Raw genomic sequence first — 22,619 nt, forward strand, 5'->3', positions numbered from 1 at the left:
GCGTACGCGCGTTCGCTGTTACGCTGAATCGCACACGCGCATTAGCCGTTTCGCTGTATTGTGCCCGGGGATGCGCCGGAGTGCCGCTTTACCGCGCATGTGTGAAGGAAGGTAGCCATATTGGCGAGACTGGTACTTGCCTCTTTCCTGACATCTGGTCACGTTGAATGAGAGATATCCCAGAGTTTGATGAAGAGGATTGGGAGGATATATGGGGATTTCCCTTCGTGATATTGGTCTCCCTTAGAGACAGACATATACTATTTAAGATAATACACAGAGCATATTATACATCATATAGATTATATAAAATAAGTCCATCAAACTCCCAGAACTGCTGGAGATGTGGGCATACTCCAGGAGATTTCATCCATATATTTTGGACTTGTCTGGCTATCGCTTTTTTGGGCAGGGGTTATGGACGTGATTGTTAGTTACAGCTGTTGCTCTAGGAAAAAAGGAGATGATTTGCCTTTTAGGATTGATGAGAAATATTATCCCTATAGTGGCAAAGAGAACACAAATAAGCTTACTACTCTTCTATTTGAGAAAGGCAATTGTACTAAGCTGGAAAAAGCTGGCTCGGCCTTCACTAGCTTTTTGTAAATATTTAGTAAATAGTAGTCTACCCTTCTATCTGCAAAGCTAAATATTGTAACAGAGGAAGTAAAAAAAAAATATGAAAGAGTCTGGTCTAGTAGCAGAACCTACAACTGCCTCCAAACAACCTATGGATTAAACACAAAGTAATAAAAACATAGTAAGGAATAAATGTATGGGAAGTCTAGAGAGCAAAATATGACGCGATATTAGAGAGCGAAGGGGTATACATGGTATGAGATTTTTAACTGGGTAGAATGAGACTCTTATTGAAATGTAAATGTACAGTACCTCACAAAAGTGAATACACCCCTCACATTTTTGTAAATATTTTCTTCTATCCTTTCATGTGACAATACTGAAGAAATGACACTTTGCTACAATGTAAAGTAGTGAGTATACAGCTTGTATAACAGTGTAAATTTGCTGTCCCCTCAAAATAACTCAACACACAGCCATTAATATCTAAACCGCTGGCAAGAAAAAGTGAGTACACCCCAAGTGAAAAAGTCTAAATTGGGCCCAAAGTGTCAATATTTTGTGTGACCACCATTATTTTCCAGCACTGCCTTAACCCTCTTGGGCATGGAGTTCACCAGAGCTTCACAGGTTGCCACTGGAGTCCTGTTCCACTCCTCCATGATAACATCACGGAGCTGGTGGATATTATTTTTTTTTTAAATCTTTATTTTAATTTTTTACATACAAAATGATCGAACATCCTAAAAACAGATAGAAAACAAACCAATATATTAACACGTACTTATCCCACCCTTAGAACAAACCCACCCATCACCCTCCCTCTCCTCTCTTACAACTTTAAAAAAAAAAAGGCAAAGGTTTCTTCCTATCTAATTCCTATTCTTCTCCCTTTTACACTTAACTGGTAATCTCCTTAACGTATCTCCACGTTTTTTTAAAAGCTTGCCACTTTTCCCAATTATCCTTGCGATCTCGCTCTTCATCTGGTTCTACACCCCATCGTCCAAACTCTCTATGTTATATATGTCATTCACACAAAAAATCCAGTTCCGAATTTTGGGACCTTCCTTTTCCTGTCATTTTTTTGGTATCTGGCTTAGAGCTGCGTTTAACAAGATCGGGGCAATGGATGTTTTATAATGTTTAATTGATTCAGCTGCCCCATAGAACAGACATGCCCACAGATCTTCCGGAATCTCTTTATTAGTAATTTCTTTTATTAACTGTATAATTCCTTTACAGTATTCCTTAAAGTGGAGTTCCACCCCCCCCAAAAAAAAAAAAATTAGTAATGTTCTTAAAAAAAATAAAAAAACATTTGGAGAAATTTTTTTTTTTACTCACCTCTAAACGCCTGTTGCTAGGGGGTCCCTCGTAGTCTGCCTCCTTCGGTGCCTGGGATCCTGACGTCACTTCCCATGGTGCAGGAAGGGAGATCGCCTCTCCACCCTCCCTCTTGTCAATCATCTGGGACACGTGACCGGTCCCAGATGATTGCGGGGCCAGCGACGGTGAAGCCACAGCCGGGCGCCCACAGTTGAAATGCCGGCGCTGACGAGCGGAGGGGGGATGAGCGGGGCTTCGATCCCCCGCATCGCTGGACCCTGGGACAGGTAAGTGTCCAATTAAAAGTCAGCAGCTGCAGTATTTGTAGGTACTGGCTTTTAATTTTTTTTCTTTTTAAATGGGAACCCCGCTTTAATTATGGGGAAATCCCACCATATGTGGGCCATAGTTCCTGGAACCTTGCATCCTCTCCAACAGTCCGCTGACTGATCCGGTTGGAACTTACTTGTCTTATCCGGTGTTGCATACCACCTCGCTAAACATTTATAATTTATCTCAGTCATCCTAGAATCTACTGAGACACAATGTATCAATTTCCAAATTTTTACTAATGTGATTATTACAGTGTGATCCTAATTCGTTTTTCCCATTTCTTGATGTAAGGCGGAACATCCAGCCCCTCTATGCAACTGTATTTTATATAGTCGCGAAATGTTGTTTTTTGATTTTTCTCTCATGCATAGTTGCTCCAACGGCCTGTAGTCTTCTTCGCCTATAACTGGCTTTGGATGTTTTTCGACATATTGAGTGAGCTGGATGTACCGCCATGCATCTATCGTCATTAAATCAGTGTTAATTTTGAGATCTTGATAAGTGATTATTTTACCCTTCTTAATAATATCTTTCAGTTGTGCATTACCTTTATCCAATTCCCTCCCACCTCCCTCATCCCCGGTTCAAAAAATTCATTATCCTTCAAATATATCAAGGGTGAATTATAATCCAAACTATTTTGTGTGTGAATCTTGTCCCATATTTTTAGTGTATTACGTGTTAATACCAGTGTATTTGGGCTTATTATTCTATGTGTTGGAGGATTCCATATTATGTGACCTAACTGTGTGCTGCTCGTGATATTTTCAATATTTACCCATCTCTTCTCGGAGTCTTCCCTTACCCATTCCATCACCCGTGATAGTACCACTGCATTATAATATTTATTGAAATCTGGAATCGCTAAGCCCCCCCTGTTTTTTCTCTCTACTCAGTGTTGTAAATGCTATTCAAGGTTTTTTGCCACTCCAAAATTCATTATTATACTTCTTAAAGCTCTCAAATAGGACTGTGGGAGAGGAAGTGGAAGCATTTGGACAAGATTATAAAAGATTTTTGGAGCTAACAACATTTTTACTGTGTTAATGCACCCTATCCAAGAGATAGGATGTGTTGAAATTTTTTAAATATCCTTCTTGATCTCGTCTAACAGAGGTATAAAATTTCTTAGATAAATTTTTCTGAGGGAGTTAGTCAGGTTGACTCCTAGGTATTTTATGTCCTTTCTCCATGGAAATTGGAATTCCTTACTGAGTTTATCTTCGACCTGTTTGGCTATGTTCACATTTAGGATTTCAGATTTGCTGAGATTGATTTTAAAATTTGAGATTTCACCATATTTTTTTAAAGTCTCAAGCAGATTTGGAATCGTTATCCTTGGTTTAGTAATGAAGAAAAGCACATTGCCTGCAAACGCCACAAGCTTATGCTCCTCAGTCCCAATCTTTATCCCACTGATATCCCGGTTGTTTCGGATATAAGCCAATAGGGGTTCCAGAGTCAGTACGAACAAGAGGGGCAACAGCGGACACCCCTGTCTAGTTCCATTTTTTATAGTAAATGGTCGTGATGCGATCCCATTTACTTTAGCAGTGGCCGTTGGATGCTTATATAGAACACTAGTCCATTTGATCCACCGTGGTCCAATTCCGAATTTTTCCAATGTTTTTATCATGAGTCCCCAGTCTACCCTGTCGAAAGCTTTTTCAGCATCCACTGACAGGAATAGCCCTTGGGACCCTTCAGAGATTATAGATTCCATAAGGAGCAATGCCCGAACTCCGTTATCAATCCCCTCTCTTCCAGGAATAAACCCCACTTGGTCCGGATGGACCAAAGTAGTAATTTTTTCCTTCAGCCTCCTTGCTAAGACATTAGCATACAACTTAGTGTCTGCATTCAATAAGGCAATAGGCCTATAACTGGAGCAGAGCGTTCTGTTCTTACCCTCTTTCAGAATCAACGTTAATGATGCCGACAATGCTTCTCCTCCCATATCCCAGTTAATGCGTAGGCCATTCCAATACTGACACAACTTCAGAACTAAGAACTCTTTGAATTTTTTTAAGTAGTATAGAACAAACCCGTCTGGACCCAGGCTTTTTCCCGAGGCAGAATCTTTTAGTGCAGTGTATATTGGTGCAACTTACGTCCAATCGTTTTTAATAGAACTTTACTCATCCCCTGTGCCCGGGACGTACTGTCCAAAGATGGGTTCAGACAGAAATGAAAGTCCCCTGCTATACTACCTCCCCCGTCCTAAACTTCATCAGCCTATTCAAAACTTGATTTAAGAATGCGATCCGGTGTTTATTGGGGCAATATACATTTGCCAGAGTAAACATTTTACCTCCTATGTTACCCTTTAAAAAAAGGAAAATCGCAGGAAATTGCATGTCTTCGCAAACCCTATTGTGACTCCTTTGGCCTTTTTTGTAGGGGAATCACTGTAGAACCAGGTCGGGAAATTTCTCGAGTATAGTTTAATATTTGTCTCTAACACTAGATGGGTCTCCTGTAAGAAAACCACATCTGCACGGTAACAGTGGAGTTCTTTTAAAATTTTGTGTCTCTTTGTAGGGGAATTCAAGCCCCTAACATTATAGGACAGGAAATGTATCTCTGTCATTTATTTTGGTCTAGTAAGAGACTCTTTTCCCTGCCATAGCCTTTCTTCCAAGAGAATTCCACATTTGCCTTTGCGAGGTTGACCTTCTCCCTCCAACCCCTCTCCCCACCGCCCCCTCCCCTCCCCCCCTCCCTCCAGCCACCCGCCTCCCCCCGATCCCATACCGTCTATCCCCGGCCGTATTTCGGCCCCAAGTCCGCAGGTGTGAATCCAAACTGATCCCATCCTACGCACCTCTTCAAACTAGGGTGTGGTTCCGATCGCGGCCATCCATGTCTCCAGCCCCCCCCAGAGGGAACAAGGAAAAAAAAAGGGGGGGGGCGGGGCTGAAGGGGGGGCGCAGGAGGTCGACCGAACCTCCAAACCTCTATTTTCCCCAAGACCCCCACTTTTCACCACACATCGTATATCTATCTAATAACATACCCTACCCCAATTCCCTCCCCACTTGGAATCAAAAATGATTATATTTAAAGTCCAATAAGTACTTCAATGTGAAGACTAAGAATACCCCTCTCACTACTCTTGAAGATTTATTGCTATCATCTAGGGATGTTTGGTATAGGGATACCCAAACTTTCACAAAAGTCCTGTAGATCTTCCAGGTGCCTCAGCCTAGACATTCTTTCTTCTTGTATTACTATTAGTGATGTAGGAAACCCCCAGCTGTATTTAATATTAGCTTTCTTTAATTCTTCCAGCAAAGGTCTAAACTGACGTCTCCACGCCAAAGTTCCTGCAGATAAATCAGAGAATATTTGTAATTTCGTGCTCTCAAAGTAAACTGGGGGGGCTCTCCTAAGTTTGTTCCATATCTTTGCTTTGTCATCATACGAATGAAATTTAATAATTACATCCCTGGGTATTTCCTGTCTCAAGTTTGGGGGTTTTCTGATCCTATGCACCCGATCAATCTTTAAGACCTCATCTTCCCATCTGTCCAAAATTGGATTGAAGATTTTTTTCATTTTTAACACCAGATCTTCTCTCTGTTGCTCTGGTAGGGATCTGATCCTCCGGTTTTGGCAACGACTTTGATTCTCCTGCTCTTCCAGCTTGTATAGCATATCTTGGTAATCACTTTGCATTTTCCTCATTTGTGATTTTAATTCTGTTATTTCCTTGGCCTGTTTTCCTGTTGCTTCCTCTGCCTCCTCTACTCTCCTCAGTAGGTGGCCCATGTCCATGCGAACGTTCACAATCTCTGTTTTAATCGCATTTTCTAGTTTGGTGAACATTTCCAGCATTTCCGATTTTGTTGGCATTAATGCAATGTTCCTTTGTTCTTCCATTTTGCTGAGGTCAAGGTCTCCCTCCTGATCCACCACCTCTCTGGATTTTTCTGTTTGTTCTCCTTTGTTTCTTCTGATCTTTTTTTTTTTCTTTTGTTCCTGTTTGTTTTTTTTTGCAGTCCGGGACTTTTTGTGCCTGCTTCTTTGAGATATTTCTGGATTGTACTGATATTTAGGCTCTCTCTTGAGGTCTTGGGTTCTGTTGCTTTTTGTGCCTGACTTCTCATGTTCTCCCTTTTTTATCTTCTATCACCCCTGCTCATTTTATATTTTCAGGGTTGCAAGTGGTTGTAAGCAGGGGTTCAGTTAGCTCCACCCCTAAGTGACAACCCGTCACGACTTAACTTTCCCGATAAGAACTAATAAAGTCTATAAACTCAGTTCACTTATAGCGGGGTATCCACTATTACATCCACCCAACTGAATGTGTTAAAGTAGTGGTATTATCAGTCTCATTATCTGGCCTATCACTCTAGTTGAAATTCCGTTTTATCTTTTTAAAGACCTCTCAATTTTTCCCAGGTCAAAAAAAGTATGGAACACTTCACGAGGTTGGGTGTTCTACCATACTATAAGGGTAGTAATAGCCCCTTGAGTGATACAGATGCAACAGCTATAGCAACTCTGGGGCTCAGCGCGCACCTCATGGGAATACAAACATCATATATTATCCTCAGTGAGATACCAGACTTAACTGCTCTGCTCCACCTAGTTTAACCAGTCCAGAAATATATTGGTATACAGGATCTGCTGGTGTAGCCCTCGCAAAGGAATCGCTATCACCAATGGCAGAAAAGTCACTAGCCAAGCGAGCAAAGCACAGGTTTCAATCCTTCTTTTAAGATCTGTATTCTTAAAATAGGTGTCCGTAGACAGTTCGCCACTCAGTTCCTCTCCAAACCATCTGTCACACCCCTCCTGCTTTGCTTTGCTTTGTAACTTTGTTAAGTATAAGAGCATGACCTACGGTCCGATTAGCAAAACTCTGATATACTTAAAACTGTAATAGTTTTAGTTATTAGGGAAAAGATGGCATACCTGGAGAGGGCTGCCTTCCGGAGTCTTAACCTCTTTATGGTTCCAAGTGCTTCCAATCTGGCTGATAAATGAGCTGTAAAGATCCCTTGTTTGGCTCGATTGATATCCAACTCTGCTCAGTGCTTTACATTCAGCGAAAGAGAACCGCTTACTCGCACTGCCTCTCTGCAAACCGGGTCAGTTCGGAAGTGTTTCAGTGAGGAAGAGAGGAGGGGTAGGAAGCAACAGAGGGAGCGGCGTTGTGTGCTGACATGATCCGTCCGGTCCCAGCAGGTACACTAATAGCTCCACCGCTTCTTTGGCCAGCCCTGTGCCTTCGCTGCTGTCGTTCGCCGCCCGCAGGCTCTAGTTCCGGCACCGCCTCCTGCATCTATTGGTGGTTGGTTTGGGGCTTGTTTTCCGTTGGTGCATCCATGGGCTCTCACCCTGCTCTCCTACCGCTGATGGTCCCCAGCCGCCCGCACCCACTCACATCGGTGCCGCCATCAGGCCCCTCCCCCAGCTCTGAGGCGTCACGTCAGCATCCTACTGGCCCCATCGTATAACTGTCAGCTGGTGGATATTAGAGACCTTGCACTCCTCCATCTTCTGTTTGAGGATGTCCCACAGATGTTCAATAGGGTTTAGGTCTGGAGACATGCTTGGCCAGTCCATCACCTTTACCCTCAGCTTCTTTAGCAAGGCTGTGGTCATCTTGGAGGTGTGTTTAGGGTCGTTATCATGTTGGAATACTGCCCTGCGGCCCAGTCTCCAAAGTGTGGGGATCATGCTCTGCTTCAGTATGTCACAGTACATGTTGGCATTCATGGTTCTCTCAATGAACTGTAGCTCCTCAGTGCCAGCAGCACTCATGCAGCCCCAGACCATGACACTTCCACCACCATGCTTGGCTGTAGGCAAAACACACTTGTCTTTGTACACTTCACCTGGTTGCCGCCACACACACTTGACACCATCTGAACCAAATAAGCTTATCTTGGTCTCATCAGACCGCAGGACATGGTTCCAGTAATCCATGTCCTTAGTCTGCTTGTCTTCAACAAACTGCAGGCTTTCTTGTGCATCATCTTTAGAAGAGGCTTCCTTCTGGGACGACAGCGATGCAGACTAATTTGATGCGGTGTATGGTCTGAACACTGACAGGCTAACCCCCCACCCCTTCAATTTCTCCAGCAATGCTGGCAGCACTCATACGTCTATTTCCCAAGGACAGCCTCTGGATATGACGCTGAGCATGTGCACTCAACTTCTTTGGTCGACCATGGCAAGGCCTTTTCTGAGTGGAACCTGTCCTGTTAAACCGCTGTGTGGTTTTGGCCACCGTGCTGCAGCTCAGTTTCAGGGTCTTATTAATCTTCTTATAGCCTAGGCCATCTTTATGTAGAGCAACAATTCTTTTTTTCAGATCCTCAGAGAGTTCTTTGCCATGAGGTGCCATTTTGAACTTCCAGTGACCAGTATGAGAAAGTGAGAGCAATAACACCAAATTTAACACACCTGCTCCCTATTCACACCTGAGACCTTGTAAAACATGACACCGGGGAGGGAAACTGGCTAATTGGGCCCAATTTGGAAATTGTAACTTAGGGGTGTACTCACTTTTGTTGCCAGCGGTGTAGACATTAATGGCTGTGTGTTGAGTTATTTTGAGGGGACAGCAAATTTACACTGTTATACAAGCTGTACACTCACTACTTTACATTGTAGCAAAGTGTAATTTCTTCAGTGTTGTCACATGAAAAGATATACTGTATTTATTGGCGTGTAACACTCACTTTTTCACCATAAAAATCGGGTGCAAATAGCGTGTGCGTGTTATACGCCAATACTTCAATTTTAGCTGCCTCTGAGGGGACAGGGAGGGTGGTGGGATGAGCGCCGTCAGATTAAATACAGTGAGAATCTCCTGTTTACTTGGCGGCCTCTGTAATAGAAAGTCCCGTCTCCTGGGCCGCCATTGGACCACTGTTCTGTCTATCATAGGAGATTCTCACTGTATGTAATCTGTCAGCACTTGCCCGCCCCCCTCCCTGTCCCCTCTAGGCTGCAGATGGGCATCGATCAGACTGCACTGATGGCAGTGGTGAGGCTGCTGCATTGATGGCAGTGGTGAGGCTGCTGCATTGATGGCAATGGCAAGGCTGCTACATTGATGGCAATGGTGAGGCTGCATTGATGTAGACTAATGAGGCTGCATTGATGGCACTTGTGAGGCTGCAAATGGGCATTGATCAGGCTGCATTGATGGCAATGGTAGGGCTGCAGATGGGCACTGACCCTTATTTTGCTTCAAAGTTCCTTATTAAAAATTTTAGTTTTTTCCCTGAAACTTCCCTCTTAAAATGTATGTGCGTGTTATACGCCTGTGCGTGTTATACGCCGATAAATACGGTAATAAAATATTTACAAAAATTTGAGGGGTGTACTCACTTTTGTGAGATACTGTAGATATATTAAAGAGATACAGTATGTAGAGACTCCTGCGAGAGCTCAATAAAGATAGAGTCTGAATGTATGTGTTGTATATGTACTGTATATTGAAATAATTAATAAAGAGAATTAAATAAAAAAGTAAACGGCAGCCACTGCAAGATTCCTACTTGTAAAAAGCAATAAAGAGTAATTAGGTCGCGCTCTACCACCCACTGAATAAATGTGAAAAACACCAGTCTACCTCTGTGCTGATTTTTATTAGATAGTGTCCAATGCATACAAAAATGTCTCTAAATTACAGCCCCAACATTCACTCAGTTTTTGTTAATGGTATAGGGTCAGTCACGGCACGGCAAATACCTTAACAAATTTTAAGTGAGACACAAACTAAAGCATACCTTTTAAAGATACAAAAAATGTACTACAATTACTGAAAGAAGTTGATTTAGAAGGTAAGCCGGAAGTTTTTTTATTGACAGCGGATATTTCATCCCTCTACACAATATTTCAGCACGATGATGCTTTTGTTGGCTCTTAATTGGGCCTTAAGTTAAAGTGATGATATTTCGCATGCAAAAAAAAAATCTTTTTAAGGAAGGCTTAAGATTTCTGCTTATCCCATAATTATTTCTGGTACCAAGGGCAATGTTTTTCTCTGAGGAGGGGTGTCGCTATGGATGCGAAATTTGTGCCCAGCCTGGCAAACCTGTTTATGGGGGGAATGGTAGGATAAATATGTATTTAGTAAAAAAAAAAAAAAAAAAAAAAGAACGGAACTGTTCTATAGAAGGTTTATTGACGACCGCTCTTTATTTGGGCAGGTTCTGAGACTTCTTTACAAGATTTCTTAATAGAGTTGAATAATAATAATATTAGGCATTGAGTACCAGTGGATTAGGGAACAGACCAATTTTCTTGATGTTACTATTTTCAGACAGAATAATGATTTACTGACCAAAGTGTATTTTAAACCGGTCATTAAGAACAGTTATTTGTCTTTTCCCATAGACACCACCCTTTATGGCTTAGAAATACACCCAAGGGCCAGATAACAAGAGTCAGGAAAAATTGCAGTTTTTTTGTCTCATTCTCCAGTAATTAAAGAGCGTTTTGTTCAGAAGGGATATGATGATGAATGGTTGGAGAGAAAAATACATGTTAAATATACCAAGGGAGGGTTGTTTATGTGATAAGGTCAAAGATGAGACCAATAAAAATCAACAGTGGGGCTTTATTTCTGGCTTTCTTTCACAATATAGAGAAGCAAAGGCAATTTTCAGGAGGCACTGGCATATCTTGCTTATGGACAAAGTTTTGGGATCGGTGCTCTCTGAAAATCCCACATTTATTTATAGAAGGGCCCCAAATTTTGGGGCAAAAGTGGTAAAAAGATATTAGACCCCCCCCCCCCCCCGAAATAAGCTGATTGGCTGTGTGCAATCACACACAGAGCTCTGTGTTTACAAACACATAGAACTTCGTGTGCACATGAACAGCGATTTGGCTGTTTCTTCCCCCTGAAAGGAAGGGAGAAAAAAACAGCCAGGTTAGAATGCAAAAGCGGTACACATTACACATTGTTAGGCACACAGTTAACCCCTTGATTGTCCCTAAATGTTAATCTCTTCTCAGCCAGTGTCATTTGTGCAATGTCAGTGTACATCATTATCACTGATCACTGTATTAATGTCACTAGCAACGTCAGTGTCAGTTATTGACCCTCCCAGATAGTGTCTGTTAACGCCAGATTGTCCACCACCCAATCACAGTCACACAATCGCTGATCACTGCCATTACAGTATAGTGTCTATAGCTGCGTCAATTCCAGTATACTGTGTGTGCTTAACTATGTGTAAGGTGTGTACAGTGTGCTGCTTTTACTAATTGATTTTAAGTTTTTCATCCCTGCTTTGCAGGGATGAGAAACACAGAGATCGTTCCCTCTGTACAGAGCTCTGTATTGAATGTCAACACAGAGCTCTGGGCTGTGATTGCACACAGCCGACCAGCAGGTCCCAGCCGTGAATCATTCGCTGGGACTTGCTGACAGGCTCCGGCTGTGTACAGTCACAGCGGGAACGCATGCCCGCACCCTAAACCCAGAAGTAGGCAGCAACATACGAGTTTGCTTTAATGGTCGCTCGTCCGCAGTACATTGCGGGCAGGTGCTAAGTGGTTAATGTGTTTTACTAATCAACATAAGCGTAAACAAGTCCTAAGTAATTGTTCAAAAAATCTAATCACAACTACACAGTGGGGTTGATTTACTAAAGGCAAAAAGACTGTTCACTCTGCAAGTACAATTGCACTAATTCTCTACCCAGAGCACATGTGGTGAATCTCTGCTAATTTCCATAATCCAATGATATGCAAGCAAAAATGCTGTTTATTTTTTTATTTTCCTTGCACCTAATTGAGTATTCTTTACAAAGTGAAGCTTAACCACATTCACTAAGGTCTGGGGAAAATTAGTGCAACTGCATTTGCAAAGTGCAGTCTTTTGCCTTTAGTAAATCATCCCCAGTGTCTAAATGTCTTGTGATACTTAATATTTTAGCTAGATGGCAGTCTTAAACTTCTGATAAGGAGATATTTTTGTTTCATTTTTCTATTCGGTTTTGGATAAAGTGTTAAAAACTTTGGGTCTGATTTATGCATGTACTATTGCATTTGAATGTCGCCTGAATAAGCACCTTACTCATATGCTCACAAACATTTTAATTCACTTGCAATGTGTGCAAATGTGCAAGCACACAGGCTACACTGAATATATGTGGAACCATATTCCAGTCTATAAATAATCCATGTATCCCTGCTCTCAATTATTTTATTTAGTAAAGCAGGCTCACTGTATGTATAAGTTTGTTTATGTAATGTATTTTAGATATCTTCTTTTTATGCAGTGATCATCTTCAAAATTAAAGTAATGATTTCTAGAAAACCTACAAACAAATTCCTTCCTTATAAATGACATAAACTGGTCTGAAGAAACTGATGTAAACTTTACCATTATGTATTTACTTATTACCTAAGACAGGTATTTATCTAGTGCCATCAATTTATGTAACACTTTACATATTGTACATTCGTATCAGTCTCTCCTCTCAAGGAGCTTACAATCTAAGGTCCTTATCTCACATACCCTTGGGACAATTTAGACAAAAGCCTTGGAAGCACAGGGAGAACATGTATACTTAATGCAGATAGTGTCCTGAACAGGCACAGACTCTAGTGCTGCAAGGCAAAACTGCTTACCACTTTTAAGAATGCAGGAGTCTTAAAGCTGAATTCCAACTTTATTTTCAATAGAACTGAATGGAATGATCAATACCAGCCTAAATCATACCTCTGTACTATGTTGCTCTGTTGTTTACATATCGCCTGATATTCTGGGTTTAGTTGTGGCTTTGTATCATGTGACACTCTGTATATCCTGCTGATAGACTCTGCCCCTTCCACAACCACTTCCTGCAGCAGCTAGAGTCTGGAACACTCCTCTTTGTAGTCTTTTAGACTCTGCAAATAATGTAACTTCCTTCACAGCTCTGGTGGGTGGGATTAAATTCATCCTAACTAGCGTTTGATCCTGCACAGTCACACCTATAGAAAGAGTCCAAACCTCCCACCTCACAACAGATCACAGCATTATTTAAGAAGGAAACCCCTTCATACACAGCCGGTTTGGAAAGATAGCTGTGCTGCTGCTGGGCAGTTAAAGTGTTACTAGCATGTACCTATCAAAAGGAAACAGCGGCGAATACTTTATTGCGGGCTTACAGCCATCATCCAAAGTGGCTAAAAAACGGTATACCAATGGGCCAATTTCTACATATCAAACGAAACTGTATGAAATATAATGACTATAAGCAAGAAGAAAAAGAATTTTGTGAACGTGTAGACAACTTCGCAGAGCTAAACAAAAAGTTGTCAGCTATGACAGAAATGATATCCTACAAAAAAAAAGCAGAATAAAGAAGAGAGAGAGATAGAGGGACAAGACCATGTCAATCTAAAAAAAAAGTGTGTGAGGTTCTACAAAAACACTCGGGGATACTCTTGAATAACTCGAATATACAGTGCCTTGAAAAAGTTTTCACACCCCTTGACATTTTCCACATTTTGTCATGTTACAACCAAAAACGTAAATTTTATGTGATAGACCAACAGAAAGTGGCAAATAATTTTGAACTGGAAGGAAAATGATAAATGGTTTGTAAACTTTTTTACAAATAAATATCTGAAAAGTGTGGCATGAATTTGTATTCAACCCCTTTAATCTGATATCCCTAACAGAAATCTAGTGGAACCAATTGCCTTCAGAGGTCACCTTATTAGTCAATAGACTCCACCTGTGTGTAATCTCAGTATAAATACAGCTGTTCTGTGAAGCCCTCAGAGGTTTGTTAGAGAACCTTAGTGAACAAACAGCACTGTGAAGGCCAAGGAACACACCAAACAGATCAGGGATAAAGTTGTGGAGACGTTTAAAGCAGGGTTAGGTTATAAAAAAAATATCCCAAGCTTCGAACATCTCACGGAGCACTGTTCAATCCATCATCCGAAAATGAAAAGAGTATGGAACAGCTGCAAAGACATGGGCATCAACCTAAACTGACAGGCCGGGCAAGGAGAGCATTCATCAGAGAAGCAGCCAAGGGACCTATGGTAACTCTGGAGGAGCTGCAGAGGTCCACAGCTTAGGTGGAAGAGTCTGTCTACAGGACAACTATTAGTTGTGCACTCCACAAATCTGACCTTTATGGAAGAGTGGAAAGAAGAAAGCCATTGTTGAAAGAAAGCCATAAGAAGTCCCGTTTGCAGTTTGTGAGAAGCCATGTGGGGGACACAGCAAACATGTGGAAGAAGGTGCTCTGGTCAGATGATACAAAAATTTTACTTTTTGGCCTAAAAGCAAAACACTATGTGTGGTGAAAAAATAACACTGCACATCACCCTGAACACACTATCTCAACCGTGAAACATGGTGGTGGCAGCATTATGTTGTGGGGATGCTTTTCTTCAGGAGGGACAGGGAAGCTGGTTAGAGCTGATGGGAAGATGGACAGAGCCAAATACAGGGCAATCTTAGAAGAAAACCTGTTCGAATCTGCAAAAGACTGGAGATTGGGGTGGAGGGTCACCTTCCAGCAGGACAATGACCCTAAACATACAGCCAGAGCTACAATGGAATGGTTTAGATCAAAGCATATTCATGTGTCAGAATGGCCCAGTGAAAGTTCAGACCTAAATCAAATTGAGAATATGTGGCAAGACCTGAAAATTGCTGTTCACAGACACTCTCCATCCAATCTGACAGAGCTTGAGCTATTTTGCAAAGAAGGATGGGCAAAAATGTTACTCTTTAGATGTGCAAAGCTGGTAGAGACATCCCTAAAAAGACTTGCAGCTGTAATTGCAGTGAAAGGTGATTCTACAAAATATTGACTCAGGGGGGCTGAATAAAAATGCACGCCACACTTTTCAGATATTTATTTGTAAAAAATTTGGAAAATCATTTAAAATTTTCCTTCCACATAACAATTATGTCAGGAAAGAGGCAAGTACCAGTCTCGCCAATATCGCTGCCTTCCTTCACACATGCGCGGTAGAGCGGCACTCCGGCGCATCCCTGGGCACAATACAGCTGAACGGCTAATGCGCAATCCGGCTAAAAGGCTAATGTTTGTGTGCAATTCAGCGTAACGGCGAACGCGCGTACGCAATAGCGCACACAACATGAGCCTCCCACTGGCCTATAAAAGCCACTCTGTGCCATGACCAGATTGATGGTTTGTTTTTCAGCTCCCCATGTGTTTCCTGCTTTGTATCCTGATTCTCGATTACCTGTTGTGACCCGGATTGACCTTGACCTGCTCTGATCTCTACCTGCATCTGACCCTCGGCTTGCCTCTCGGACTTCTCCACTTGTTTACTGTGTTTGACCCTCGGCCTGTCTATGGATATTGCTTCCTGTCTCCAGTGATTGACCCTCAGCCTGCTCCTGGACTTTGCTATTGTCTTCAGTACTCGACCCCTGGCTTGCTCACAGACTTTGCTTCCAGTCACCTGTGTTTGACCCTCGGCCTGCCTACGGACTTTTGCTATCAATCTTCAGTACTTGTCATCAGCCTACTGACAGACCTGCTAACAGTCCTTGCACTAGACTGTTTTTTTTTTTCTAGAGACTCTTACTAGTCAATGGTGTTTGACCCCCAGCCTGTTGTTGGATCAGCTGTTCATCCTCCTTCCCGAGCTTCAGCATCTTCCAGTCCTGCACAGCTCCCTTCCTGCCAGTGACCTTCACGCAAGACCTGCCCAGCCTGCTGGTGACTCGTGCCTCTTTGTGCCCTTCACCCCCTGTACCATCTCCAGGAGTGGAGTGCGCTTAGTCGCAAGAGGTTACCGCTCTCAGCATCTCGGCCTCGGTGAGTACCCTTATCTGACAAATTATGTGGCACTTTGTGTTGGTTTATCACATAAAATCTCAATACAATACATTTACGGTTGTAACATGACAAAATGGGGAAAATTTCAAGAGATATGAATACTTTTTCAAGACACTGTAGCTAAATATGCAGGAGATGCCCCAAAAATGTTGGCCTGTAGGGCATGTAATCTTGGCGATATTTTGGTTCGTTCAGAGTTTGGACTCCTAAAAGCAATTGGATATCCCAGAGCCAAGGGAGTGTTCCCTTGTGGCAAATGCCAAATGTGTCCCTTTGTGGACCGAGCAGCAACCTTTATGGACTCTGAGAATTAAAAAAGTTACACCATTAAGGATTTGATCAATTGCTCCGCTTCTAGGGTAATCTTTATGCTCCCCTGTCCATGCAACAAGTTTTATATTGGAAAAACAAAAAGACAACTTCGTATTGGGATCGGTGAGCTTACCTTTTAGGGAAATTAAAGAGAGGGATCCTTAAAAGCCCCTGGCCAAGCATTTCCAAAAGGTACATGGGGGCAGCATGGAGGGCATGAAGATCAAGAGTATCTATGCTCTTAAGTTGTACCCCAGGAGAGGAGTCTTCAATAGGGTCCTTCTCAAAAAGGAGACGTGGTGGATTTGTAAGCTCCGGGCTTTGGTCCCCCTAGGATTAAATTCAGTTGTCAAGTATTTTTAGAAGACTAAATGAAACATCATTCTCCCGTTCTGTTTTCATCACTATTTAATACTGGTTAAGGTGCTTCTTTTGTATAATAAAACAGCTCTTTTATTCTATTCAAGCTCTCCTGTGTGTAAGTCACACTGACAAACTGGCTTGGACTGGCAGATAGTACATTTGTATATACAATGGATGGAACAAGCTTATTTTATAAAAATGATTCACTGTGTGTTTAAGACAAATTAGTGGGCGGCCTCTTCCATGGATACTCACCATATTTAGGAAGAACATGGATGGGTGCATGCCATCCTGACGAAGCTATGCTTGCATGTAAGTGAAACGTATTGATATCACTGATGCGTCATTGGACACAAGTACTTTATGCCCCAATGCACTTGCATGTCAGAAACCATGAAATCAGGCAGAGACAGAAGTACAGTTAAATCACACTTGTTTAATAATAAAATAAAAAGAACAAACGTAGTCAAAACATAGCCAAAGTTCAGTAACCAGAACAGATAGTCAGCCAAGCCAGAAGTCAGGGATCAATGTAGTGGAACAGCAAGCATGATCTGGAGCCAGAGGGGATGTCAGCAAAGCAAGTCTTGAACAGGATCACAGGAGATTTCTGTGATGTTGACCAAGGTGAAGGCAGAGCTCCTCTGGACTGGACGGCTTAAGTAGGCAGGACTGGCGAGCAGGATATCATCAACATCTGAGTAGTTGTGGAGAGATAGGAGCTGGCAATTAGCTGACAGCTGAGCAGCCAGCTCAGAGAAGGAAGGGCTGAGCCCAGCCTTGACATTGCATTGCTGGCGGGGAAACCCTGGAGTCCCCAGTAACGGCAGTATGCAGCCTGCAGCATGGAACGGTTTCTGACGGGTCCACCAGTGTGGTAACTGCTCTATGTCAACTGCTGAACAACAGGAGTGAACCAACTCTAACTACTCTCGAGTCCACTACACGTGATAGGCAACTGCAACACAGGATCCATATACTTTGAAGTGTTAGGCTGGAGCTGATCGAGGATCTGACAGTTCCCCCGTGATGGCTGACATGATTACCACAACAGCATATACTGTATGGTGGAATCGTAGGAATATGGTAAGATCTGCTCGCTTCCTTTTTTTATTAGGAAATCCGGCATTACCAGTTACCTTGTTCTCATATGGACTCGTTTTTACTGCTGCCATAGGGACTGGAATTGCAATTTGCAAAAGGAGTTTTTATCTCTCTCTCCCCCTCTTTATCTTCAGCAATACATCAGCCTAATGTTGACAAATTGGGAATTATTGACATTATCATGTAAATATCTGCTAAATTGTGGTCGGCATACAAAGACTTTGTTGCAGTCACAGCTTCTCTGAGTATCCAACTTATTGGATACATCGCACAGCCATCTATGAGACTGCAATTCTATTTTCAGTATGGATCAGGAGCAGTTTGCCTTTCTATTAGCATAGGTTTGCTTTGTGATCAACTCTTATTATTGATTGGGGAGACCCCGAGGCTTATGTGGATTACACAATGTGGCTAAGACTACTGCACTATGCAACCTCACACAGCAATTTTGCGCTAATTTGTGTACCTCACATAATTACTGATGTCCGGACAATATTATAGTGACATTGTTTTTGTTGTTCTGGTGAAGGGACATTGGGTGTGATATACTGTATGATTTATGAGAGCCATTAGTCTTGGTTAGTGAATCAAAGCCATTGGATACATGCTTTTAGCCACTTATAGCAAGCCTGTTTTTGCCTTTCATTAACCACTAAAGCCCCGGACCATTTGGCTGGCAAAAGACCAGAGCACTTTTTGCGATTTGGCACTGCGTCGATTTAACTGACAATTGCGCGGTTGTGCGACGTGGCTCCCAAACAAAATTGACATCCTTTTTTTTCCCCACAAACGGAGCTTTCTTTTGGCGGTATTTGATCACCTCTGCGTTTTTTTTTCTTTTTGCGCTATAAACAAAAAAAGAGCGACAATTTTGAAAAAAAAAAGCAATATTTTTTTACTTTTTGCTATAATAAATATCCACAAAAAATATATATAAAAAAACACTTTTTTTCCTCAGTTTAGGCAGATACGTATTCTTCTACATATTTTTGGTAAAAAAAATAGCAATAAGTGTTTATTGATTGGTTTGCGCAAAAGTTATAGCGTCTACAAAATAGAGGATAGTTTTATGGCATTTTTATTAATAATTTTTTTTTACTAGTAATGGCGGTGATCTGCGATTTTTATCGTGACTGCGACATTATGGTGGACAGATCAGACAATTTTGACACATTTTTGGGACCATTGTCATTTTTACAGCGATTAAATTGCACTGATTGCTGTAAAAATGACACTGGCAATGAAGGGGCTAACCACTAGAGGGCTAGGGAAGGGTTAAGTGTGTCCTAGGGAGTGTTTCTAACTGTGAGGGGGAGGGGCTGTGTGTGACACATCACTGATCATAGCTCCCGATAACAGGGAGCTATGATCAGTGACAGTGTCACTAGGCAGAATGGGGAGATGCTTGTTTATAGTAGCATCTCCCTGTTCTTCCTCTCTGTGAGACGATTGCGGGTATCTCCGTGGACATCGAGTCCGCGGGACCCGGTCGTTATGTGGTTAACCGCTTGGTTATCCCCTCTGGGAGCTTTACTCCATATGAGGATAAGCCCACCCTTTCCTTTATATGCCTTATACTGGTTAGTTGGCAAAACACCCTACTGGTGCTCGGGCACTTACATTGTGGCAATATATATCTATATAGATATAGATATCTATATAGATATATATATACCCACTACTCCTGTTTTAGTTTTAAAGTGTTATGAAACCCACAACAGTAAAATCAGTCTTTATATGCAGTAAAGCATGTTTGTTATACTCACTGTGGAACCTAAGGAATTAATCCTGCGCATTGTGTAAAATGGCTGTTTGATCCTGTCTTCTCTGATCCTCTCCTTTCTCCACTGTCCCCAATCCATCTCCCAGTAGTACAGAGCCTTGGGGGAACTATGCGCATGCTCAGTTTGGTGTGTATTGCTAGAGAGTTTTTTTTCTTGGGAGGGTGCATGTGATTGGCACAGGGCCAATCAGCACTGTCCAGACAGGGAGTCAGGGGTCCTGAAGCCTCAAAGGACAGTCAGAGGACAATGAAACCTCCTCCTACAAGTTTTAACCAGTGCTTGGCAGGATACTGATGGGAGTCACAAGACTGCTATATACTGCTGATAAGAAAAGGTATTTAGCAGTTTATATTTAGTGAAATAATTGCATTTCCATGTTCTGTGTAATGTGGGAGACCAGATAGAGTGAATGCAGGGTCCTGGGTTTAGTAACACTTTAAATATGTCAACCAGTGTGAACAGGGAGAGTCCCACCCCTCAGATCCCACCCTCTCAGAGCCCTGCTCTCTGTGAAGCGATCCCTTTACATATGAAGGCAACACCTTCCTAATAACCTCCCAAAGCTCTTCCTCTGTAGTCTTGCAGTAAGCCAATATTCTTTGGCATGCTGCAAGACAGGAATGACACATTACACCTTTCACCACCCACATCAAGGCCCGGAAACACCCACAGTAAGGGCCCTTTCAGACATGCGGGTCTGTATCCAGCCATCCGCTTGTTCAGCAGGGATCGCTCCGTTTATCTCCGGTGAGGCGGTGGATGACAAGTCCGTCTCTACACACTGTGCAGAGACGGACCTGTCTGATCTCCGCTCTCCCCAATGGGGGGATCGGATGATTACGGACCGCCTGTCCGTTTCATCCGATCCGGTATACAGATGAAAAATAGGACATCCATCGTTCTGGATTTTGCGGGGCGGATCGGATGCCAGCGGACATGTCACTGCTGACACCCGTCGCTCCATAGAGCTGTATGGAGCGACCGTTCAGATACGCTGAAAAAAACTGACAGGTGGATCTGAACGGTCCGCATGTCTGAAAGGGCCCTAACCCTAGGATAAACCCACATCATCTCCAAGAACTGGTACAAGTGACTTCCATAGCCAACCGTAAAAGTACAGAGGCTGAAAGGATCATGGCAAATGTAGTATCAGGACTGGAAAAGGAAGGAAGGAAACAAGAAGTCAGAGAACTTTGACATTCAGTCGGGGGGAGGAGTGACATCACGGACACAGAAACCTGCTGTATCCAGCTAAAGGAGGTATGTTACACATAAACTGACAGTGGGGTTGTGATTCATTTACATGCATAATGCATCTGTTGTTTTGGGGAGGAAAAGCTGGAGTTCTGCTTTAAGCTGGCAGTACATGGCTCAAATTTTGGCAGATTCCCGCTGAATCTGCCAAAATCTGAGCTGCGGAAAGACCTGTTGGCACCAGCCGGTTCTATAAACTTTGATTGCAAAATCAAAAACTTCATCCATATCTATTTGTAGTAAAGCTTTTGTACATTTTATGAAAAGCCCCAATGTTTCTTTCCTCTATATAGTTGAAAAATCAAAGGATCCTGGTGGAAAATGTTAGTCAAACATTGACTGCATCCAATCAGATGCAGTCACTGTTTAGGCATTCAGACAGCCGCAGGTCCTGTGGTTGTCTCAATGCAATGTCCGGCATGGGAAATTCCTCTATCTTCTCTGTTTAACTTGGATCGGGGACTCATTTAGCCCACAGGTCTGAATTAGAGAAATCCTAAGGTGCATGGCTAGAAGTATAAGCATCACACCACTTTGTCACTGGGATTGCCTATTATATAAAGCATAAGTTCACATTTCAAAAAAATTAATTAATAAATACACATATTTTTGTGGATAAAAAATGTGCATTTATTATTTTTTTTACAGTGCAGCCTGTAAAGCATTGCACACGCAATCAGCAGATCGTGCGTGCAATGCCAGGATAATGACATCTCTCAATCAGCTGTCTGCCTGTACCCCCCCATACAGGCAGACAGTTACGGAATTGCAGGAAGAGTCAATGAACTGTGAGAGCGCTCATCAGCACCCTTGCAGTTCATTGAGAACTGCAAGCCATTGGCCGTGGCGGACGACGGTACCTGTAATTCATTAATTCACAGGAAACGGAGTGAATAACACGGCTGAGTGGGCGGAGCCCTGCACAGCCGAGTTGTTTTAAAAAAAGTGACAATGGGTGCGGGGAGAAGATCCCCCACCCGCTGTCACAGAGCAGGGAGCACTGGTGGCGGTAGGTGGTTGAATAGGAGCATGTTGCACCTAAATATGGATGTAACATGTAACATGCTACTAAAGGTGAACACACAAGCAGAAAAGATTTTACACAGTGGACAAGATTACATTTAAAAGAATATTCGATTGTACATGGTGTACAGAACACCTACAGTTTGTCATATTGCATGAAAGCAACATTTGAATTTGCATATTGAAAATGAGAAGGTAATTTTTAATAACATTAAAATATAGGCAGATATAAAATCTTTATTTTTAAGTCAATTATTTATGCATGTATTAAAACACCCCTAAAGTTGAACTCTAGGTAGAGTGACACAGAGATCAGTATATTGCTTTGCTGCTTCTGCTTTTACTATCTGGCCAGTGGCCACAGACTATTGGCAGGTCAGTGACAGCCGAGACTCAGAGAAAGTAGGTTGACGATGATGGCCGTCATTCAACCCCCAAAGACTGAGGACATCTAGTTTCAGAAAATAAGTACTGTGGGGGCAGCTCTAAATTGAGAAATACAGGCAGATACTTATCCATCATGCCATACCATCAGGGAGGCTTGTGATTGGCCCCAAATGTATTCTGCTTCAGTGACCCAAAACATACAGCCAATCTCATTAAAAACAATCTTCAGCTTAAGGAAGAACAAGGAGTCCTAGAAGTGGTGGTATGGCCCCCAAAGACCCTTGATCACAACGTCATTGAGTCTTTCTGGGATTACATGAAGAGACTTCTAAAAGCATTCTTATTCTACAGC

At 42.4% G+C, this 22,619-nt stretch overlaps 1 protein-coding gene across 2 annotated transcripts in view; it reads left to right on the plus strand.

Moving 5' to 3' along the window:
• Positions 1-22,619, plus strand: part of WDR27 (WD repeat domain 27) — a 608,839-nt gene that overhangs the window by 24,743 nt on the left and 561,477 nt on the right. The gene's annotated exons all lie outside the window — the stretch shown is intronic.

The sequence above is a fragment of the Aquarana catesbeiana genome, linkage group LG04, assembly GCF_042186555.1.
Source record: "Aquarana catesbeiana isolate 2022-GZ linkage group LG04, ASM4218655v1, whole genome shotgun sequence".
In the NCBI taxonomy this organism is placed as follows: Eukaryota; Metazoa; Chordata; class Amphibia; order Anura; family Ranidae; genus Aquarana; species Aquarana catesbeiana.